This window comes from Globicephala melas, chromosome 9 (assembly GCF_963455315.2).
Source record: "Globicephala melas chromosome 9, mGloMel1.2, whole genome shotgun sequence".
Taxonomy (NCBI): domain Eukaryota; kingdom Metazoa; phylum Chordata; class Mammalia; order Artiodactyla; family Delphinidae; genus Globicephala; species Globicephala melas.
In genome coordinates this window covers 95470256-95492827 of record NC_083322.1, presented here as the reverse complement: position 1 = coordinate 95492827, position 22572 = coordinate 95470256, and the positions used below count along the sequence as shown (strand labels likewise).

The following is a 22572-nucleotide window of genomic DNA, read 5'->3' as shown; positions in this document are numbered from 1 at the left end:
TATTTTCCTTCTGCCGGAAGAACTTTAATATCTCTAGTGAGATAAGTCAGAGAAAGACAAATACTGTATGATATCACTTATACGAAGAATCTAGAAAAGCCAAACTCATAAAAACAGTGAAATGGTGGTTACCAGAGGATGGAAGGTAGGGGTGATAGGACAGATGTTGTTTAAGGGGACAAACTTGCACCAAGTAGTAAATAAGTCCTATAGAATTAATGTGCAGTACAGAGAATATAGATAATATTGTATTATAATCATCAAACTTGCTAAGAGACAACTTAATTATTCCAACCACTAAAAAGAAATGATAATTATGTAATGTGATGGAGGTACTGATTATTGCTACAAAGGCAGTCGTATTCCAAATATGAATATTAAATCAACATGTTGTACACCTTAAATTTACACAATGTTGTATGTCAAATATATTTCAATTAAAAACATTTCTCATAGTGCAAGTCTGCTTTCAGTGAATTCTGTCAGCTTTTATTTGTCTGCAAAAGTATTTATTTTGCCTTCATTTGTGGAAAATATTTGTGTTGAGTATAGAATTCTGTTGATAATTTTCTGATTCTGCCCACGGAGAAGTGTTTTTTGAGGTACAGATGATTTCCTGCTCTGTGAAGACCCTCATCTCTAACCACTGAACCCCAGCAAGATTCTCCACAATCACACAGACACCAGATTGCAGTCAGTCTCTCTGTCTTTCCCTAGGGACCTTAATACGTTTGCATGGAAGAGCAGAGTTCCTCCTTTGCCAGGGTGGCTTGTATGAGCCTGAAGGAGAAGTGATGGTGCCTCCCACTCACATGTCTCTTCCCACGCTTTTCTTTAGTTTCTGTGACCAAATGGAATAGCTGATTTCCACCTGGCTCAGGGAGATCAGTTAGGATGTTATAGTTCCGGCAGAGATGATGATAAGGTGAATTACAACCATGCTGATAGGGTTGACTTAGCTAAATAATGGTGGTGAGCTGAGAGGACTGGATGTGGGGAGTAAGAGAGAAGAATCCTGGAGACTGTGACCGTGCTCATTCTGGCAAACATTTCCTTCTTTCTTTGTATAACAGAACCCTAATTTTCAGTTGGATATATTATTGCCCAATGAAAAGATGGCATTTTCAAGTCTTTTTGTAGCTAGATGTGACTATCACTAAATTCAGCCTAGTGAGATGAAAATGGAAGTGCTGTGTGGAACTTCTAGAAAGTGTTATTGAAAGGATTGAGCCCTCCTTCCCCTCTCTCCTACTGGCTGTTACGGGCATGCGATAGCAGGCACTCAAGCAGCCATCTTGCACCTTGAAGGGGAGGGCACATGCTGAGAATGGCACGTCATCAAGAGGGAAAGGGCCCGGCGCTGTGAACTAGAATACACTGGCCTGACTACATCTGGGCGTCTTTTTTTGTCAGAATACAATTACTTTTTGTCTTGTGTAAGCTGATGGCTTTGTCTGATTGTTTGTTTTTGCTCACGTTGTATGTGGTTGAACTTAATCCTGACTAATGAAAGCAGGGTGACAGAAGAGGCCCAGGTTTCCATCCTGGATGACTGAACAAGGAGTGATGCATTTGGTAAAGAACAAACAGGTTAGGGGCTTCTGAAGGTAGACAGTCCTATAAAACAATTAGGCACTAACATGAATAAATCTCTGTGATTAAATTATTTTTTAAAACATGAAAACAGTCAAGCTGTGTTTGAATCTTTTTTTTCTTTTGCTTTTTTAGACATGAACATTGATCTCATAAGTTTATCATGTTAGGAATTTGATGACTTAGTCTTACATCATATTGGAGTTCTGAAGTATTAAGGCTCCTTCTGCCTCATTTTCCTGTTAATGGAGGTGCAGGTCTTAATCACATTCTTGAATTAGAAAGAGACTTTTAGGTGTCCTCAAAAGATTAATTGAAATAAAACATGGAAGAATGCACGATCTGTTGGAACTATTTATGAAGTGCTATTTTTCTCTTTGGATTAGGTCTTTACCCTCAGTCACTAACTGTTAAAGAACCTTTATCACATGTTTGACATTCATGTCAAAATTGTTGTTGAGCACACCTAGAGAAAATTAAATTCAATTTACATTTTTGGCTTTTATCACAAAACTTTAAAATGACAGTAATTTGGGAGTGTAGATTTCACTTTGCTTTTTTATCCTTCAAGCTGTTCACAGAATTTTTAGGATGCAAGTATAGTTTTAATCTATTTTCTCCCTCTGACTTTCTCCCTCAGGACAAAGATGATGGATTTGTGGTAGTAGTTTTAAGCTTGAAGCCATCAGGGAAGCATTTAAAATGTCTTTAGGCAAGCTTATCTTCCCTGTCTTCTTGTCTGGTAGGTAGTGTTGAAAGCTGAGTGTCTCTTTGCCTTTCTAAAAGTATGTCTCCTCTATGTGCTGGCAAACAAGTTGGAATTTAAATGACCTGTGGAATCCTTCAAGGCAATGACTGTATGTGGGAAAAGGAAACTTTCAGGCAGATTCTGAGCTAGAACTGATGTAATGCATCCCAGAGAAGCAGTGGTTGGAACTCAGGTAGCTTTGAGCAGGTAACATAATAGCATAGGATACTTACCAGAAACAAGCATGTATAAAAGAAGAAAAGAAATGGAAACAGTAAGACCATTGATAACAAAATACAGTAGGGAGTAGGATTTAGGGCCTCTCTGGAAATCTTGAGAGGCCAAAGGCTCTAAAAGCCGAGACTGCTTCATTTTCTTTTGATCTAACAGTCATTACAAAATAATAACAATGTTCAGGTCAGTATCAACATTGAAACTCACCTATATTATATCAGATTTTTTTTTTATACCTGTTTTATAGCATAGGGCAGTGTCATACAAAAGGCCGCCTTCTCCCAAAGTGTGCATTTCACTGAAAACAAAGGCAGGCATACTTGGAACTGAATTGACAGCTTTGTGGCTGTAAAGATAAATATAGCATTTTTCAGGTAGTGAATTCATGAATAATCAATGAACCAGCAAAGGACAAAAGTGACATATGGCGGCCTGGTGTGGATTAAGTGTGATTGTCACATTCCCCTCCCCACCTTTTGCCCTTCTCTAATTTATTGAAAGAAACAAAGCCAGCCTCATGTAGCCAGAACACAGTACCTCTGGAAAAATCCATGTAGACAAAGTGTTAACAGGGGAGTTTATTCATTAAATGTCTCCTCTGCTGTTTGGTTGTTTTAATAGTCCAGCTCAAGTTGTCCGTGTCAATTGAAATTTTATTCAAAATGAAAATTTGACTTGACTTCTTTAAAGTTAAACTGGTAAAGCAGTTTTGTTTTTTTTTTAAATTACTGCTACACCAGGATTTCCAAATAAGTAACACTTAACCAGTTATGCTAATTTTGCCAGAATGTTTCTCTGTAAATAAACCACGAGTGCATTGTAGCTGACTGTGTTTTCATGCCTTCACCTAGGGTGTGAACCAAAAGAGAGGGAAGGCATTCTTGGTTTTTCCCTTGTATCAACCAACACTTTATTGAAGACAATGATTTTATTATTTTTAACAAAAAACCCCCCACCAGATTTAATGAAATTCCTTGGTAACACCAAGATTTTTCAGACTAGTATTCTGAGGGACTGTTAATGGGGAGGTATTTGTTCACAGCCCAGATAATAACTGTACCACTTTAAAACATCATTCTTCCTCTGCGGCTAATGAAGGGTGGGTTTTTAGTCCAGTGAGTCAGTTTGTACCTTTTGTTTGCCTGGCTTTGTGCCAGGGATCTGATCCTGAAAGATTTAACGTTGGAGAGTCTCTAAATAGCCTGATTCTGCAGTCTCTCGATTGTGCTTTAGTTTATCCAAAACCCTTGAAATTGGCAGTGGAATCAGTGGTAAGCTTTGATTATATCACATGTATATGAAATAAAGTGATATAAAAAATTACTTGTTTTGAATGGCTCCTCCAACTCCTCTGCTCCCTAAAAAAGGTTCTGGAAACTTGCTCTTAGACTTATAGATTCCCATCTGAATTTGAACTATTTGTTGATTTATTTGTAAATAATGTGGATCTTGTGGCAGTATTAAATGCGACGTCAGAAATCAAGGTCTGATTTGGGTTAAGTCTGTAATATTTGACATCAGATGACCAGATGATGGTGCACAGACCATCATGAGAGGAGGATATCCATGGGACATCGCTTGCCATCTTTCAGAAACACTTAAATTGATTTTTATGATGGAATTGGCCACCCCTGGGAACTATCATGGTGGAGAGATTATAAGAGACTCTTCTGTTTTCTTGGTGGTGTAGAGAATCCTCTGTTTTCACTGATGGCTTCCAGAGGGGGGGATGAGCGTGACGGGAATATAGCCTAAAGAAGCCTCTTCAGAACTCACCCTCCACTTGGTCCCTTTGCCCATTCCAGATTCCAAAACTTTTGGACTAGGTCAAGAGCTTGGTTGTTAAGCACTATATAGAGTGCCACTTCTGGAGCTCGCAGTTGCGTATGGTAGTTAAGAACATGCACTGTGGGGGCTTCCCTGGTGGCGCAGTGGTTGAGAGTCCGCCTGCCGGTGAAGGGGATGCGGGTTCGTGCCGCGGTCCGGGAGGATCCCGTGTGCCGCGGAGCAGCTGGGCCCGTGGGCCATGGCCGCTGAGCCTGTGCGTCCGGAGCCTGTGCCCCGCGGCGGGAGAGGCCACAACACTGAGAGGCCCGTGTACCGCAAAAAAAAAAGAACATGCTCTGTGAATCTCTGCAATACAATGGTGGTATGTTGTATTTCCCAAAGATGGCTGAACTTCCAGCCCCCTGCTCTTTGTAGGCCATGACCTTGACACTCCTCTGTTGAGAGGAGGGGTCTCTATCCTCTCCTCTTGAATCTGCGCAGGCTTGTGATTTGCCTGTGACTAATGGAATGTGGCATAAGTGCTGAACGACGTCTGAGGCTAGGTTGGAAAAGGCAATTTAGCCGCCACCTTGCTTTCAGGGGCACTCGCACTTGGATCTCTGTGCTGCCATGCAAGATGTCCTGCTATGCTGAAGCTTCCATGCTGTGAAGAAAGCCCAGGACACAAGAGAGGCCATATGTAGGTGCTCTAGTTGACAGCTCCAGCTGAGATTCTAGATGACAGTAGCATCAACAGTCATACACGCAAGTGAAAATTTCCCCAGATGACTCCCACCCCCAGCCATTGAGACATCCCTAGTTGTTGAGTCTTCTTAGTTGTAGCCTCTACCTTTGTGCCCTGTCCGAATTCTTGACCTCCAGATTTCATGTATGATAAAATCGTTTTTCAAGCCACTACGTTTGGTGTAATTTGTGATGTAGCAGTAGTAACTGGAATGAAAAACTGGGCAAATTATTTGACTTTTGTGTCCCTTTTGTTTCCTATCTTTAAACTGCTGATGGTAATAATAGCATTCCTTCAGAGAAATGAGTTAATTATGTAAAGCATTTAGTAAAGTACCTGGCACACAGTAAGGGTTCATTAAATGTTAGCTATTAATTAAGGGAAATCCATTAGATGCTAAGTGTTTGGGGGGGGCATTGTCAAATAAGAAATAGTGAGCTCAGCTTGACTTTATTAATGAAATGTTCACTGTGATATGTAAAAAGGAAAAAGAATGAAGCTTTTCCCGAATTTGAATTTTTTTTCCACATTTGAGGGGATGAGGTTCTGGTAATTGTTCTCAAGACTATCAGCAGGGATGGTCAGGACGTGTCCTCAAAATAAGCCTAGCTTTCCTTACTTACCTATTTAGAGCTGTCATCTGTGAATTAGATTAAGTGCTGTTTATATCATTGCCTTTGAGCACCTTCTGGAATAACAAATTCTGTGTGTTTACTGGGTAGAGTGATTAGAGTAGAACTTTAAAAAATCATCCTAAAATGACTATTTTCAGACTTTTAAGTGATATGGAGAAGAAATCAGTGTCTACATCACCACGTATAAAATCACTGTCATAGGTCTTTAAAAATGTATACGGTCATGATAAGTCTTGATCTTCATCTTCCTGTTGTGAAAGAATTCTAGTTATTTCACTCTTTCTGTATTAGTTAATACCTGTCACCATATTTTGGTCGACTGTATGTTCAAACACAGAGATTAACATATCAGTCTTTTTGTTTTAGAAAATGTACTTCTTTAAAAATGTTGACTTTAGGCTAGCTATGTGTGATGTGCTTTCTTCCAGCTCCCGTTAAGCTACGCACATAGTCCCATAACAGCACCAAAGAGTTAAGTAGCAATCAACTGTTTCTTAGTTTTAGAGGCATTTCCACTAACTACTTACTACATTGAGGTTGGAGTAGACTGAGAAAGCCTTAGTGGTGTATTTATGCTTTGACTTCTAACACAGGAGAATAAAATGAGATGAGGAGGAGAAGTTAGAAAGAGGCTTTGATCTATTCCCATTGTTCACTCATACTTCCAAGATGAAGGTTACCATGAATGACTGTTGGAAGCCTGTTTCCTTCATGTTCTGTATTTCATGACATATTACAAGCCAGTTAACTTGACTAGAGATTCCTCTATCTCCCCCCACTCTCAACTCCTCCAGACTACCTTCAGCACCATTCTTTGTGTATCCATTCATAGACTAACATTTCCAATATGTAGTATGGAAGAGAATGAAAGGAAACTTAGGATATTGCTTTCCAGGGATGCGATGCAGCTGTAGAAGTGGTGTTAAGAGGAAACCTGCGAGTTGTGCTCTTAGGGTTTCAGATTAGCATTTATTTTTTCTGTTAAAAGACAAACTGCAGCATGTTCCTGATGTTATAGTAACAAAATTCTCCTCATAATATGAGAGAATCATAGAAGATCCTAGATCAGTCCAGCATAGTTGTACTGTCTGCCGAGTATTATAAATGGAGCCATGGCCTGTGTGCATCAGCCTGTACACACAAAACCTGACCAAATTCAAGATGTGAGCAAAATTTCACCATCCAATGGATAGTGACGGGAATCAAGGGTGATCTGTATACTCTGCCATTTAAAAATTGTTCATTTTCTTTTTTCAAAGATAATAATCTTTATGGAAATTATGAAAGAAATCTGTCGCATAAAAGAAGGGAACCATTACCCAAAGATGATGAGGGAAGGCTTAAGAATCATTCTGTATGATTTATTATGGTATACAGAAGATATTTGTGGAAATGTAAGATTTTATTCTTAGCAAGAGAGCAAAAAATGACCTCTATGAAATCAAAACAAAAAGTCATAAGAAAAAATCAGAATGAGATTTTAAGAGGAGCTGAAATGATTTTAAGAGGAGCTAAAAATAAACAAAAAACCTGAAAATGCAATAGCGGGATAAAAATCTGCAATGACAATTGTAAAGAGCAGAGCTAATCCTGTGGAAAGTGGAATCCTATATTGAGTATTTGAGATTGTCCAGAATAAGGAGAAAATGATGACAGGGAAGTGAAGTGACGAGGGTAAAGACGACAGATATTGAGGACAGAGAGAGGAGAATAAGGTATTTCTAAGGGAGAGATCAGAATAAATGTAACAAAAGAGAAAAATAAAAGTAGAAGAAAACTTTCTTGAGGTAACAAGGTTCTGAATCTGCAGGTCCAAAGTGTAGGCTTCATTGTGTTCTGGGTAAAAGTAATGAAAATAAATCCCCACCTGTCTGAATTCTGGTAACACTTACAATTTTTAAAGAAAAGAATTCATAGATTAAAAAATAAATATGTTACTCTAATGGTACAGTGGTCAGTCTTACTTCACTGCAGATTTCTTTTTATTTATCCTGTAATGGATTCATTGGGCTTCTTAAAGCTATGATTTGGTGATTTCATTAGTTCTGGAAAAATCTTAGCCATTTTCTCACCTGCCATTCTCTTGTTCTTCAATTTCTTCAGTTTCTTTTGAAACTCCAATTAAATATAGATTGGACTTTTTCATGTATTCTTCACATTTCTTACCCTCTGTCATGCATTCATCATCTTTTTGTCTCTCTCTGTCCTGAATTCTGTATGGTTGCTTCCAGTGATGTGCTGTTAAACTGGTTCTCCAGGGGGAAAAAAAGCCCTGATTTGTAGCAGTTGTTGATTTCCATAGTGTAAATATTCACAAGGGCAGTGTCAGGCAACCAGCATGACTTCACTGAGGCAGAGTTAGAAGGAGCTGCACATAACTGGCTTTCACTGGCTGGTTCAGGCCAGCTCTAGCATGCCTCTAGGCTTTTCTCCTGTCTTCCCATTTACTAAATATCTTTTAAGTTGCATCTAATCTGCTTTTAAACCTCTCTATTCAGTTCTTAATTGGGGTTATTTTATTTTTAATTCTTGACTTTCTATTTTTTTTTCTATTTTCAAACTGTGTCACTGTGTATAGTTTTCACTTCTCTGCTAAAAACTCCAACTTGTCTTTTGTTTATCCTATCACAGAAAACACAATTATTTTTTTGTCTGCATCTGATATTTCCAATTTCTCAAGTTATCTCCTGACCACTTTTTCCTGTCTGTTGTTTCTGCTTATTCTTATTCCTGTTTAGTTTCCTGTGTATTCCATTATCCTCGACTGGGCCCTCGATACTACATTTGAAAAATTATTTAAGACTATTTTTAGGCCCACAGCGTAGGTACTTAGAAAATTTGCATTTGCTTCTGACAGACACTTTGGGAGTATTCTAATCCGGGATGGGTTATAAACCAAGTTTAAAGTTTGAGAAAAGCAGTTTGATCCTAGTTTGATCCTAGGTTATAATCTGCTTCAGATTTCAGATTCTTATTTAAGGATGTAGCCCTTTGGGATTCCAGCTTATTGTGGGGAGGGTCTTAGGTGAGATGGCCCTCAGTTTTATTTCTGTATCTGTCCCCCTGAGAATCAATCAAAACAAAGGTTCTAATTTTCCAAGATCAGCAAGGACCCTTTAGAGGAAATGTGGCTTCAGAATTTGTTTTCCATGCTGACTTTTCATTCCCATTTCACTTTTTAAAAAATTGTGGTAAAATATACGTAACATAAAATTTACCATTTTAACTATTTTTAAGTGTGTAGTTCAGTGGCATTAAGTATATTCACATTGTTGTGCAAACAGCACCACTATCCATCTCCAGAACTTTTTCATCATCCCAAACTGAAACCGTACCCATTAAACAATGTCCTCCTTACCCCATTCACCCCAGCCCTTGGTAACTGCTGTTCTACATTGTGTGAATTTGACTATTCTAGGTACCTCATATTAGTAGAATCATGTAATAATTGTCTTTTTGTGTCTGGCTTATTTCACTTAGCATAATGTCTCCAAGGTTCATGTTATAACATGTATCCGAATTTCACTCCTTTTTAAGGCTGAATAATATTCGTGTGTGTGTGTGTGTGTGTGTGTGTGTGTGTGTGTGTGTGTGTGTACACACACCACATTTTGATTAGCAGTTCATCCGTTGATTGGAAACTTTAGTTGTTTCCACTTTTGGCTGTTGTTTATTATGCTGCTCTGAACATGGGTGTACAAATATCTGAGTCCTTGCTTTCATTTCTTTTGGGTATATACCCAGGAGTGGAATTGCTGGATCATATAGTAGTTCTATTTTTAATTTTTTGAGGAATCAATAATACTATTTTCCACAGCAGCTGCCCCATTTTACATTTCCACCAGCAATCACAAGGGTTCCAGTTTCTCCACATCTTTTTTTTTTTTTTAATAACCATTTTAATGGGTGTGAAGTGGTATCTCATTGTGATTTTGATTTGCATTTCCCCAGTGATTAGTGATGTTGAGCATCCTTTCATGTGCTTATTGACTGGTTGTATATCTTCTCTGGAGAAATGTCTATTCAAGTCCTTAGCCCATTTTTGAATTTGCCCAGTTTTTGTTTAGTATTAGGAGTTATTTGTTTTCAGATATGAATTCCTTATCAGATATATGATTTGTAAATATTTTCTCCAATGCCTGTTTTTTTTTTTTTTTTGCGGTACACGGGCCTCTCACTGTTGTGGCCTCCCCCACTGCGGAGCACAGGCTCCGGACGCGCAGGCTCAGCGGCCACGGCTCACAGGCCCAGCTGCTACGCGACACGTGGGATCCTCCCGGACCGGGGCACGAACCCGTGTCCCCTGCATTGGCAGGCGGACTCTCAGCCACTGCGCCACTAGGGAAGCCCCCGTAGGTTACCTTTTTATTCTGTTGATAGTGTCCTTTTATGCACAAAAGTTTAAAATTTTGATGTAGTCCAATTTATCTTTTTTTTTTCTTTTGTTGCCTGTGTTTTTAGTGGCATATCCAAGAAATCATTGCCAAATTCAGTGTCATGGAGCTTTCTCCCTATGCTTTTGAAGAGTTTTATAGTGTTAGTTCTTGCATGTAGGTCTTTGATCCATTGTGAGTTAGTTCTTGTATATGGTGTAAGGTAAATGTCCACCTTCATTTTTTTTTCTTTGCATGTAAATATTTAGTTTTCCCAGCACCATTTGTTGAAATCCCCTCTTAGTTTTGACTTGATAAATTCTTACTGTCTTCTTATTTTTCAGTGCTTTCGAAAGATGTTTTTCAGTGCCTTTGAAAGATGTTTTTTACGTACTTTTACAGATTATTGTTTCCAACAGGATGTATAAAACATATTTCACCATTGTTTTGGAAATAGGAAAATTCATTAATGTTTTAAATCAATTTGAATGAGAATACAAGTGATACCCTAAACCCTATAAAACATGTGGAGGGATATAGCCCCCAATCCTTAGCTTTTAAATACTGTTTGGTTGCAATTTTGCACTTTTCATGGGAAAAAGGTACAGCTTATCAGCATATGTATTTTTTAATAACCAAATAATTCATTAGTCTAAATCTCATCTTCTTAGGTTATAAAACTTACTTAGAATTGAATTACTAGTGAGAGAAACAAAGATGTAATTTTCTGCCAAGAATATGGGAATCATGAAAGCATTCCCATCTCCTTTTAGTGGTTATACGTGTTCCCCCCAATCACGAGTAAGGATTAGAGCCTATATTTTAATATGTCACCTATTTAATCATGTTTAATTGGGTGGATGGAGGGGCAGCCTCCCTATTTAAAAATTTTTAGTAACATAGTAAATGTTAATCATACCTCTTCAGATGATACACTGCTAATATTTCATTTTATTTCTTTTAGAAATTTCTTCTTTGTTCATGAATAGGCAAGTACAGGATTTCCAAAAGGGAAAGCTAGAAGCAGTCAGTATTCATAGGTAGTAATTTTCAGAGATCTGTTGAGGGGCTCTTAATATTAAAGGAATCAGCAAAGCAGTGCATTAATGATTTTAGTTGGATGTTTATTAACATTTGGCTTTGTTTAAATTCATTATAGGATTCTTTGATAAGATTTGTCATGTAAATCTTCTTGAACTATGTACCAATAGCACTTTTTTCTCAAAGTATAACCTGACTTTCTCTGTAATTATTTTACTTTTACAATTGAATTAGGATGGATTTACACTTCATCTTACAGTAGTTTTCTACTTGCCTCCTTGAGCAGGGGAGGAAGAGATGGTGTTACAATATAGTGATGTACTTACTTATTCTGTAGCCTGGCAGGGTATTTGTGCTTGTGGATGTCATGTATTATGTGTGTTGGGGAAGAAATAAAACATGAAGGGCTCTTCTCGTATAGAGGGTATCTATGAAAAATGCAGAGTGTAGTATTGGTTGAAAAATAAACTTGGCTAATGACCTTTAACTTTTAAAATTACCTTCAACCAAGACATTTTATCAGTTTATCAACAGTTTTGACATACCTAACACTTGTGCCATGGTTCAGCTATGCAGAGAGCACAGTCTGGGCTGGAATGAGAGTGGTCATGGGAAGTCTGCCCTTACAAGTCCTGAAGATAAGCCCTGATACTGAGTTGGGCATATTTATTCCCTCAGTGAGTAGCTCAATAAAACCTATTCATTAAGGAATCTTGTCGTTGACTCAGGTCCACTTGTCACAAATCATACTCTCCAATTTTAGGATTACATCAGGCTGAAATCATGGACAAAGCATGTTGCTAGGTTCATTCTTTCATAACACAAGGAGTGGCTTATTATCAAATTGCCCACAGCAATTTGATCGTCAGCAGTTTTACATGTTGAGGGTGATTACTCCAACACTTCCTTAAAGCTATTGAGATTTATAAAGGCCTTTAACTTTTGGAACAAGAAAGAAATAGTCTTTGATGTATATTAAATGCTTCCCACTTGCCACACATTGTATTATATTGAATCCAACACAAGTAACATACCATTTCTCCTTGCAGGTAAACAGAGTCTTCTTAGGAAGGTACAATACATAAAAGAGAAGAAAAGTTCACTCTGAGCTGAATTTTTTTTTTTTTTTTTTTTGCGGTACTCGGGCCTCTCACTGCTGTGGCCTCTCCCATTGCGGAGCACAGGCTCTGGACGCGCAGGCTCAGCGGCCATGGCTCACGGGCCCAGCCGCTCCGCGGCTTGTGGGATCCTCCCGGACTGGGGCACAAACCCGTGTCCCCTGCATCGGCAAGCGGACTCAACCACTGCGCCACCAGGGAAGTCCCTGAGCTGAATTTTAAGAATAGTTTTGATTTTTATCAGAGACCATCTTAGTCATTGAAAATTTCTAATCTATAAAACAGAAGTGTTTGGGTGGGGGAAGATGAAGACATTTAGAAATTCTATTTAAGAAGCCATTATTGATCCTCTTTTTTATTTCAGAAACTCTGACGGTCAGTCAGTCACGAAGATCTGATTATACCCCCAAGATACTCAAAGTATAGGAGGATAAGGGCAACTCAAAGCTATTAACACATTGCTTTTATGGTATAATCTTCATTATTCTTCATAACAGTACTGTTTGGGCTTTACAGCTGGGGTAACAAAGGCCCAGAGAGATTAAACGAAGAATGGAGTGTGTATTTAGCCCCACTCCTGTGTTTCTGCAGTGTCTTCGTGAGATGCCAACTGAGTGAGAATTGGATAAGCTGTGTAGAGTAGCACAAGAGCCTGTGTGGGACCTTTAAAATATGTCCTGTATTGATCTTAGAGTCACATTGCTAGGATAAAATGGCGAAGCAAAACCATTTAGTAATTTGATAAGACTGAAGACATTAGATATTTACTTTTCTTTATTATCCAACAGATTATTTGTTAAGTGCATAATACGTGTCACACATTGTATTCATTGACTGTTCTGTTTGGTTCTGCTGTCACTCTTAGTACTTTAAACATGCTTAATGCAGGTTTATAAGTACAGTTAAGCACGAAGATCCAGAAAAAAGTAATTTACTCTGCCTCTCATCTTTCAGAAGGAGTCATTGGGAACATTTTGGTTTATTTCCTTGTTATTTTTTATCCATAAAAAATAAGTCCTGTTTTATTGAGACCATGCAGCATACACATGATGGAATTCTATTATACTTTTATGTAAGTATTTTCCCCTCACAATAAAAATAGTTAATATTTCTCATTTACTGTATTTTTGGCACAGAGCTAATATATAATTATTTTATATTTTAAAAATGTTTTCTATATTTAAAAAATATGTACTATTCAATACATGCAAAAGAATCTATGTGTCACATATGTAAGTTACGGGTTTTTGTGAACTGATCACCCAGTGTAAGAACACATGAGAACCAACACTATTGAAGAATGGCAGAATATGCCACTTTGGCATAAGGATTATTGTGGGCTAAAGGCAATTGAAAAAAGGTGCAAGAAGGGTGCTCTGACTACCCCGCCCCTGCCCTGCCCCTGCCCCATTCTTCCTGAAAGCAGCAGATAAAACTGGCAAGTGTAAGGTGCTCTGCCTACCATACCAGGAGGAAGCACTCTTATCACTAGAGCCGGGAGTTGAGACTAAGTATTCTGTGCAAACAAACCTTGTAAAAATAACTCCTGTCTGTCTCTGGTCTTTTCCACAGTTGCCTCTCCTTGTTCACCTAATATATAAGCACTTAGGTTTTGCCAGTTCTTTGGGTCTTCATTTTCTTGTGGACGCTTACATGTACATGAAAAAATAAAATGTGTATGCTTTTCTCCTTTTAATCTGTCTGAAGTCAATTTAATTCTCAGGCCCAGCTGGAGACCCTAATAGGGTAGAGGTCAAGTTTTACAAAACTCCACTACCATTCTACCCTCTAACCTCCCCATCAGAAATACTACTATCTTCAATTTGTTTATCATTTCTTTGCCTTTTTAAAACGTTTTAAAAATCACAAATTTATGTATCCCTAAGCAATATATAGTATAGTTTTGCTTATTTTTGAGGTTTTACAAAAAAGTTATCATGTGTTCTTGTTTTTTTTTTTGTTTCTACATGTTGTCGCCTTTAATGGTAGGTCATTCATTTTTATTATTGTCTAATATTCCTTTCTGCTAATACATCATCATATGTTTGTTTATTTGCCTTTCTGTGAGCATCCGAATTGTTTCCAGATTTTTGCTATTTTGAGCAGTGCTGCTATTATTGGGTTTTAGGATACGTGAATGCTGAATTTTACATATCCAAAATTGTGATTCAAAGTGGTTGTACCAGTTTACATTCCATCAGCAGTATATGAGTGTTGCCAATTATCTCCATCCTTGCTAACACTTTCCATTTTCCTGCTTCTTAATTTTTGCCATTCTGATGGATATACAGTGCTAGTCTATGGTCTTAGTTTACATTTCCCTGGAAACTAATGAGACTAAATACTTCTTCATGTTTACTGCCATAAGTCTTCTGTAAAATGTCTGTTTATATTTCTTGCTCATTTTTTCTTTTGGGTTGTTTGTTCTTTTTTTTATTGGTTTGTAGGATTTACTTATATGTTCTGGATACTTTTCTTGGGTGGTTAGGGTTTAAGAGTTATTTTCTCCGTGTTTAAACTTGTGTAAGTTTTATTTGAATGTCTGTTTTCAGTTCCTTTGGGTACACATCTAGGAGTGTAGTTGCTGGGTCATATGGTAACTCTATGTTTAACATTTGGAGAAACTACCAAACTATTTTCCACAGCAGCTTCACCTTTTTATATTTCCACTAGCAGTGTATAAGAGTTTCAGTTTCTCTACACCCTTACCAACATTTGTCATTATCTGTCTTGTTTTTTTTGAAGTGTATTTGACATACAGCATTCTGTAAACTTAAGGTGTACAACATACTGATTTGATACATTTATATATTAATAATATGAGTGCCATTGTAGCAATGTTTAACACCTTTGTCATATCACATAATTATCATTTCTTTAAGTTGTTGGATAATTAAGAGCTACTCTCTTAGCAAGTTTGATCAATATTGTCTATATTTACTATACTGTGCATTAGATATCTAGGGCTTATTTGCTACTGTTGCAAGTTTGTGCCCTTAGGCAAGGTAGTCTGTCCTATTCTGTAACCCCCAATCCCCTGGTAACCACCAGTTTACTCTCTGTTGCTTAGAGTTTGGCTTTTTTAGATTCCACATATAAGTGATGTCATACAGTATTTGTCTAATTTGTCTTTTTCTGTCTGGTTTATCTCACTTAGCATAGTGTCCTCAAGGTCTGTCTGTATTGTCACAAATGGCAGGGTGTCCTTTCTCGTGGCTGAATAATATTCCATTGTATGTTTATGGTATATATACATACGTACATACATACCGTATCTTCTTTATCCATTCATCTGTTGACAGCATTTAGGTTGTTTTCCTATCTTGGCTATATTGAATAATACTTCAATAAACATGGGAGTGCATATATCTCGTCAGTAACCTGTTTTCATTTCTTTGGGTATATGCCCAGAAGTGGAGTTGCTGGATCTTATGGTAATTCTATTTTTAATTTTTTGAGGAAATTCCATATTGTTTTCTGCAGCAGCTAAACCAATTTACATTCTCACCAACAGTGTACAAGGGTTCCCTTTTCTTCACATCCTCACCAACACTTGTTATCTCTTGTCTTCTTGATGATAGCAGTTTAACAGGTGTGAGATGATATCTCATTGTGGTTTTGATTTGCATTTCTCCGATTATTAGTAATGTTGAGCATCTTTTTATGTACCTGTTGGCCATTTGCATGTCTTCTTTGGAAAAATGTTTGGTTCCCCTGCCCATTTTTTTTTTTTTTTTTTTTTTTGCGGTACGCGGGCCTCTCACTGCTGTGGCCTCTCCCGTTGCAGAGCACAGGCTGCAGACACGCAGGCTCAGCAGCCATGGCTCACGGGCCCAGCTGCTCCGCGGCACGTGGGATCCTCCCAGACCGGGGCATGAACCCGTGTCCCCTGCATCGGCAGGTGGACTCTCAACCACTGCACCAACAGGGAAGCCCTGAAGATCTTCTTTTAACATTTTTGGTAAGGCAGGTCTAGTGATAATGAATTCCCTCCTTTTTTTTTTTTTGTCTGGGAATCTTTTTCTCTCTCCTTCATTGCTTAAGGAGCACTTTGCTAGATAATGGATTCTTGGTTGGCATTGTTTTCTTTCAGCACTTTGAATATATCATCCTACTCTCTCCCAGCCTGCTAGAAGCCCACTGATAGTGTGAGGAGGGTTCCCTTGTAAGTTACAAGCTTCTTTTCTCTTGCTGCTCTTGAGGTTCTCTGTCTCTTAAGTTTGAAAGTTATAATGTATCCTGGAGAAGTTATCTTTGGATTGAATTGTTCACAGAGATCTATGAGCTTCAAGAACTTAGATATCTGTCCAAATCTCTCCCCATTTTGGGCAGTTCTCCACCACTATTTCTTTAAACAAGCTTTCTGCCCTTTCTCTGTTTCTTCTTCTGGGACTCCCATAATGCATTGTTTATTTCTTCTAATGGTGTCCCATAAGTTCTGTAGGCTTTCTTCATTCCTTTTCATTCTTTTTTCTTTTTGTTTCTCTGATTGGATAATTTCAAATGACCTGTCTTTGAGTTCATTGATTGTTTTTTCTGTTTGATCTAGTCTGCTGTTGAAGCTCTCTATTGAATTCTTCAGTTCAGTGATTGTATTCTTCAGCTCCAAAATTTGTTTGGTACTTTCTTATGTTTTCTATCTTTTTGTTATACTTCTCATTTTGTTCTTGTATTGTTTTCCTGATTTCATTAAATTGTTTATCTGTGTTCTCTTGTAGCTCTCTGACCATCTTTATAACAGATTTTTGAATTCTTTGTCAGGCAGTTCGTCTGTCTCCGTTTTGGGGGGAGGTCAGTTACTGGAAATTTACTGATTTTTTTGTGGTGTCAGTTTTCCTTGTTTCTTTCTGGTTGCTGTAGGCATCTGTGTATTTGAGGAAGCAGTCACTTCTAGACTTTATGGACTGACTTCACTAAGGAAAGACCTTCACCTGCAGGTGGCGGCCCACTGGACTGCGCTGTAAACCTGGGTCTAGTGGTGCAGGGTGCCAAGTGTACGGGTGTGTGGCACCTATAGGCCCTATGGGTGCATGGTATCTTGTCAGTTCAAGCAGCAGGAATCCACTACACCGACAACTGTGTGATCCTTGGTGAAAGCCAGAGGCGGTCCATAGTGTCTGCAAGGGCTCTTGAGGTCCTCAGCAGTGTCTGTAGGTACAGCGGCTATGTACCAGGACAGGCAGTGGTGGTGGCCAGAGTTGGTGCCACATGCCTGGCTGCGAGGGCTGCTGCAGGTGCCTGTGTGGGCAGGATTGGCTGCAGATACATGTGCAGTGGCAAGGTCAGAGGTTCAGTAGCAGGGTCAGGGGCCGACTCTAGGAGACCTGGCTGTTAGAGCTGACTTGTGAGTCTGTAGGAGCTAGCCATGGGGCATGCATGGTTTTGGAGCCAGTATCTGGAATCAAGGCTGGTGAGCATAGAGGTGTGGCTGCTGGGACTGTCTTGGGCACACGTGAGGTGCAGGCCAGTGACAGGAGTTGGGGCTTGCTCTGGGTGCCTGAGCAGCTCTGGGGACCTGGGCTGTCACCATACACTCGTGTGGCTTCAGGGGCTTGCTGCAGGCATGTGCATGGCGTTGGAGGCCTGTGATGGGAGTTGGCGCCAGTGGCCTGCAGGGGCTGGCTGCCAGCATGTGCAGCTGTGCAGACCAGTGACAAGAGTCAGAGTCTTATGTGGGCCTTAGTTGTTGGTGTGCACATGTGTGGCTGCAAGGGCCATAGGGGCAGGCACATCCGTGGGGGTCAGCTGCAGGGGTCTAGGCTGGTGTCTTGTTTGCACGCAGCTGCAGCAGCCTGAGTTGGCTGCCGGTGAGGATCCCGGGCTCAAGTGGGAAGTCGTGGGGAAGGAATGGGGAGGGACTCCAGCCCTGTTGTCAAAGTGAAAACCTGTGGGTGAAAATATCAGAGGTGAAATCTGCAGGGGGTCTACAGCAGGCTGTGCTGCCTTTTGGTTTCTTCAGCTGTGAAACCTACTGGGGTCCTCTATGGAGCAGTCTGCTGGGGTGTGCAGTGAGGTCCTCAGTGATGAGGGCTGCTAGCTCTGCAGTGTCCACCAGGCCTGTTGCTGGTGAAAGCTGCTGGGATCCTCTGCAGAGCAGGCCACTGGGAACTGTGTTACTCCTGCCACATGGCTGATATTGGTAGCCCCGGCCCTCCTTCCTGTTCCGAGCTCTCTCTCCATACGTGTCAGCTTTGCTTGTCTCTGGTGGGGTGAAACTGTAGCAGGTCCTGTGTGCCATGCCCCGGAAGGCTGGGGAAGCTAGTCACTCACCTGCTTTCCTTTTCCTGGCAAGGAGAACTGTCTCGCATGGGGGAGTTCCCTCTTGGCACTGAGCAGTGCTGGCCTGGGGGATGGGCTGGTAAAGGCAAAGTCAAACTTTCTTCTTACCTTTTCTGTGCAGTTATCCTCAGGCTTTTTCACCCACTATGTTGCGGATGCTCCTTAAGTGGATTCCTGAGCTCTCCAGGAGCGATTTTCATTCACGGGTAGATGTCTGATCGTTATTTGTTGGGAGATGGAGGCTGGGGTCTCTTTACTCTGCCTTATTGGTGATGACATCCTGTGTTGTGTGTTTTTTACCTGCCCCCCCCCACCTTTGGGGAGGAAAAATATTTTATGCACAGAGAATTATTCAGTGTGCAATGTTTGGGATCCAGACTTCTCTTGCCCAATATGGTGTTTCTAAGGTTTATTCTCACTTGTTCATTTTCATTGATGTACTGTGTGTCATTGTGTGAACATAACAACAGTTGTTTTGTTCTCCATTCCGTCATTGAGGATATTCTTATTTGGGGCCTATTATAAATAACATGGCTAGGAACATCTTCTGTGTGCTCTTTGTTGTATGTACGTATGTATGTTTTTCTATATATCTTGGAGTGGGATCTCTGGGTTATTGGGTATGTACGTGTACCCTTTAATAGATATTGTCAAACAGTAGTTCATGGTGCTTTTACTAACATACTCCAGCAGCAGTATATGAGAGTTCTCGTTTCTTTGTGGAGATGCATGTAAAGCTCTCACATGTTTAGTAATTATGTGGTCGCTATTTTTGTTTTTATGATGATGACTCCCAGGTACCTTACTTAGGCACCTGGATTGGTTCTATCCACCGCAGTAGGGAATGCAGGAAGGGGAGAGCTGGCACGGCAGAGGGGAAGGTAGGGGAAGGAGCTCACTTGGGGATATGTGTAAGTGTTTATTAGAGGTTTAGTTTAAGCACAGAAGGGATGCCTGGCCTAGATACAGAGATTTGGGGATCATCTTAGTAGACCCAAATTCAAGTCATTGAATAAGATCTTAGGTGAAGATTGGGATGGGGACGGAAGTTGGGGGTGGAAGTGGGGACATAATGTGTATTAGGTTGCTATGGCTGTCATGACAAAATACAACAGACCGGGTGGCTTAAACAACAGAAATTTATTTCCTCACAATTCTAGAGGTGTCATCAATTTTGGTTTCTTCTGAGACCTCTCTCCTTTGCTTCAAGATGGCCATCTTCTCCCTTTGTCTTCACGTGGTCCTTTCTCTGTTTGCCCACATGTCTCTGTGCAAATTTCCTCTTATAAGGACACCAGTCATAATTGGATTAGGGCCTACCCTAAAGACCTCACTGTAACTTAATTACCTCTTTAAAGACCTTATTTTCAAATACAGTTACATTCTGAGATGCTGGGTATTAGGGCTTCAACATACGAATTTTGTGGTGGGTGGAGGGGGAGGCAGGTCAGCCCGTAACATAGAATAAGGGAGAGTATAGGACAGGTAGAGGACTACAGATTGCAGTAAGGAACTTAAGAGGACTGGCCAGAGAGGTAAAAGGAAAATAGGTAGAGGGTTGAGTCAAATAAAGGGAGGGTTTCAGGGATGGTAGAGTCAACCACAAGCCTCCCAGATTCTAAATCTAGTCACTGATACCGAATTGTTTTACTTTTCTAAATTCTTTTTCTAAAATGGAGACTTTCAGTAGAAATGCTGAAGTAAATGTTTAATAGGGTTTGCCTTACTCATACTCACTTGAAAAATAGTTATGAATCAGAGCCTATTATATGAAGTTTTGGATGCCAGAACATACTGAATATCTTGTTGCTGTGTTTTCACATCTTTAAGAGAATGGCCTTGAAGTGTATTTTGTTCAAACAGATGAGACATCGTGAGATTTAGAAATCCTAGTTTACTATTTAAAGCTTATTCTACAAGACTCTTGTATCATTTCTGAATTCTAACTGCATTGTAGTTTAGAATGCTCAAAATATTTGTGAGGAGGTTTAAGGATAATGATAAATTCTGTGAAATCACTCTGCTACGTGCCGTGTCCTTCAGCCTTGTTATTGTGCTTCATATCGGACATCTGTTCACTTCTTTGCATCTCCACTGCTACCAGATAGTCCAGCTGCCATCACCTTTGGTGTGGACTACCACAGAAGACTTTTAACTGGACTTCCTGCTTCCTTCTTGCCCTGTCTAGAGAAACCAAAAAAAAAAAAACCCAAAACAAAAAACCAAGCCAGAGCGTGTCATCCCCTGATTGAAATCTTCAGCAGTTTCTCATTATACCTGGAATTAAATTCAAACTCAGCACCATACCCTGTAAAGATCTGTGTGGTGAAGACCCTGCCTGCCCTCATTTACCACACTAGCCTGCTTTCTGCTGCTTGAACAGACCAAGCCGCTGGCTGCTTTCGGGCCTTAGCCTGGTTTACTTGCCCTTCCCTGGGTTTTCAGGTTACGCCTTCAGTCTCAACTCAGATCTTGGCAGAGAGGCCTTCCCTCACTCCGCAGCTAAAACTGCTCTTTCCCCCTTTCACTTTCTAGCTGCCACATGTATGTATGTATGTATGTAAGTAGGTGAGTAGGTTAGTTTTGCAAGCAACTGCAAAATCGTCCTCCAGAGTGGATGTACACTCCCACCGGCAGTGGTTGCTCCACATCCAGCACTTAGTGTTGTCAGTGTTTTGGATTTTAGCAGTTCTGATAGGTGCCTAATGGTATCTCATTGTTATTTTAATTTGTAATTTCCAAATAACATTTGACATTGAGTATCTTGTCATATGCTTATGTCATCTTTATGTCTTTGTTGAACTGTTCACACTTTTTGCCCATTTTTAATTAGGTGATTCATTTTCTTATTGTGTTCTTATTGAGTTTTATGAGTTCTTTGTATATTTCGGATAAAAGTCCTTTATCAGATACGTCTTTTGCAAATATTTTCTCCTAGTCTGTGGCTTGTCTTCTCAGTCTCTGAACAGTATTTTTTCCAAAGTATTTATCACTAACTAAAACAGTCATATTGTTTGTCTCCTCCCACTACAGTGTAAAATCCATGAACAACTAACTGTCTTGTTCTCTTCTGTATTTCCAGTGCACAACACGGTGCCTGGTATTTTGGATGCAGTTGACAAATATTTGTTGACTGAATGGATAACAACTGTTAACGTTTCTAGTTTGTTTTAGTCTTACTGAAAATGGCATTAAGCTGATTTAAGTTCTCCCATCTTATTTAAAACTCTGTCAAAATGTTACCATTTTAGGGCTTCCCTGGTGGTGCAGTGGTTGAGGGTCCGCCTGCCGATTCAGGGGACACGGGTTCGTGCACCAGTCCGGGAAGATCCCACATGCCACGGAGCGGCTGGGCCCATGAGCCATGGCTGCTGAGCCTGCGCGTCCGGAGCCTGTGCTCTGCGACGGGAGAGGCCACAGCAGTGAGAGGCCCGTGTACCGCAAAAAAAAAAAAACAAAAAAAAACATTTTAATCTTCAAAATTAAGGATAATAGCCACTTGTAGTAGTATGAGATGAATTTCCACAGTGGTTCAGATTAATTGGTTTAAGATACATAATTACTGATCTACACTTGCTTTACCCTCTCAAGAGTTGTACAGATTTATTCTCCAGGAAGTAGTCACAGGATTGGGTGGTGAGAACAGGAGAAACAAAGCCTTACAAAGCCTTATGGGATGAATGCTGCCTGTTAGACACTGGAAAATCTCACTGTGTTCAAATATGTATACATGCATACACACACACACACACACACACGCACGTTGAATCTTGCAAGGTTAAAAAAATTATGCAGATTCCCTGTTGTTGATTGCTTTTTGTTGACTGGATTTGTAAAAGATGGAAAATGATATGTTGGTCTCCTACTGTGGTTGTTTCCAATTTTTAAAATATGTTTTCTTTAATTGTTTTTAGCTGTATATTTTAGTGTTATGTTGTTTGCCATTAATTTTTATAACTAGTATATTTTTGTCTATTTTTATCCCAATTAATGCTTTTTGCCTTGAATTCTACTCTTTGAATGTTTCCACTCTGCTTTG

At 39.7% G+C, this 22572-nt stretch overlaps 1 protein-coding gene across 12 annotated transcripts in view; it reads left to right on the top strand.

The window, feature by feature from the left end:
- LOC115860926 (cytochrome c oxidase assembly factor 1 homolog) overlaps positions 1–22572 on the top strand; it is a 242806-nt gene that overhangs the window by 193383 nt on the left and 26851 nt on the right. The window contains exon 1 of one of the 12 annotated variants that reach the window (XM_060304858.2): positions 9890–10074. The exons of the other annotated variants lie outside the window; for them this stretch is intronic. The gene's annotated coding sequence lies outside the window, so the exon portion shown is untranslated. Of the gene's footprint in view, positions 1–9889; positions 10075–22572 lie in introns of those variants that run through there. 12 annotated transcript variants of the gene reach the window in all.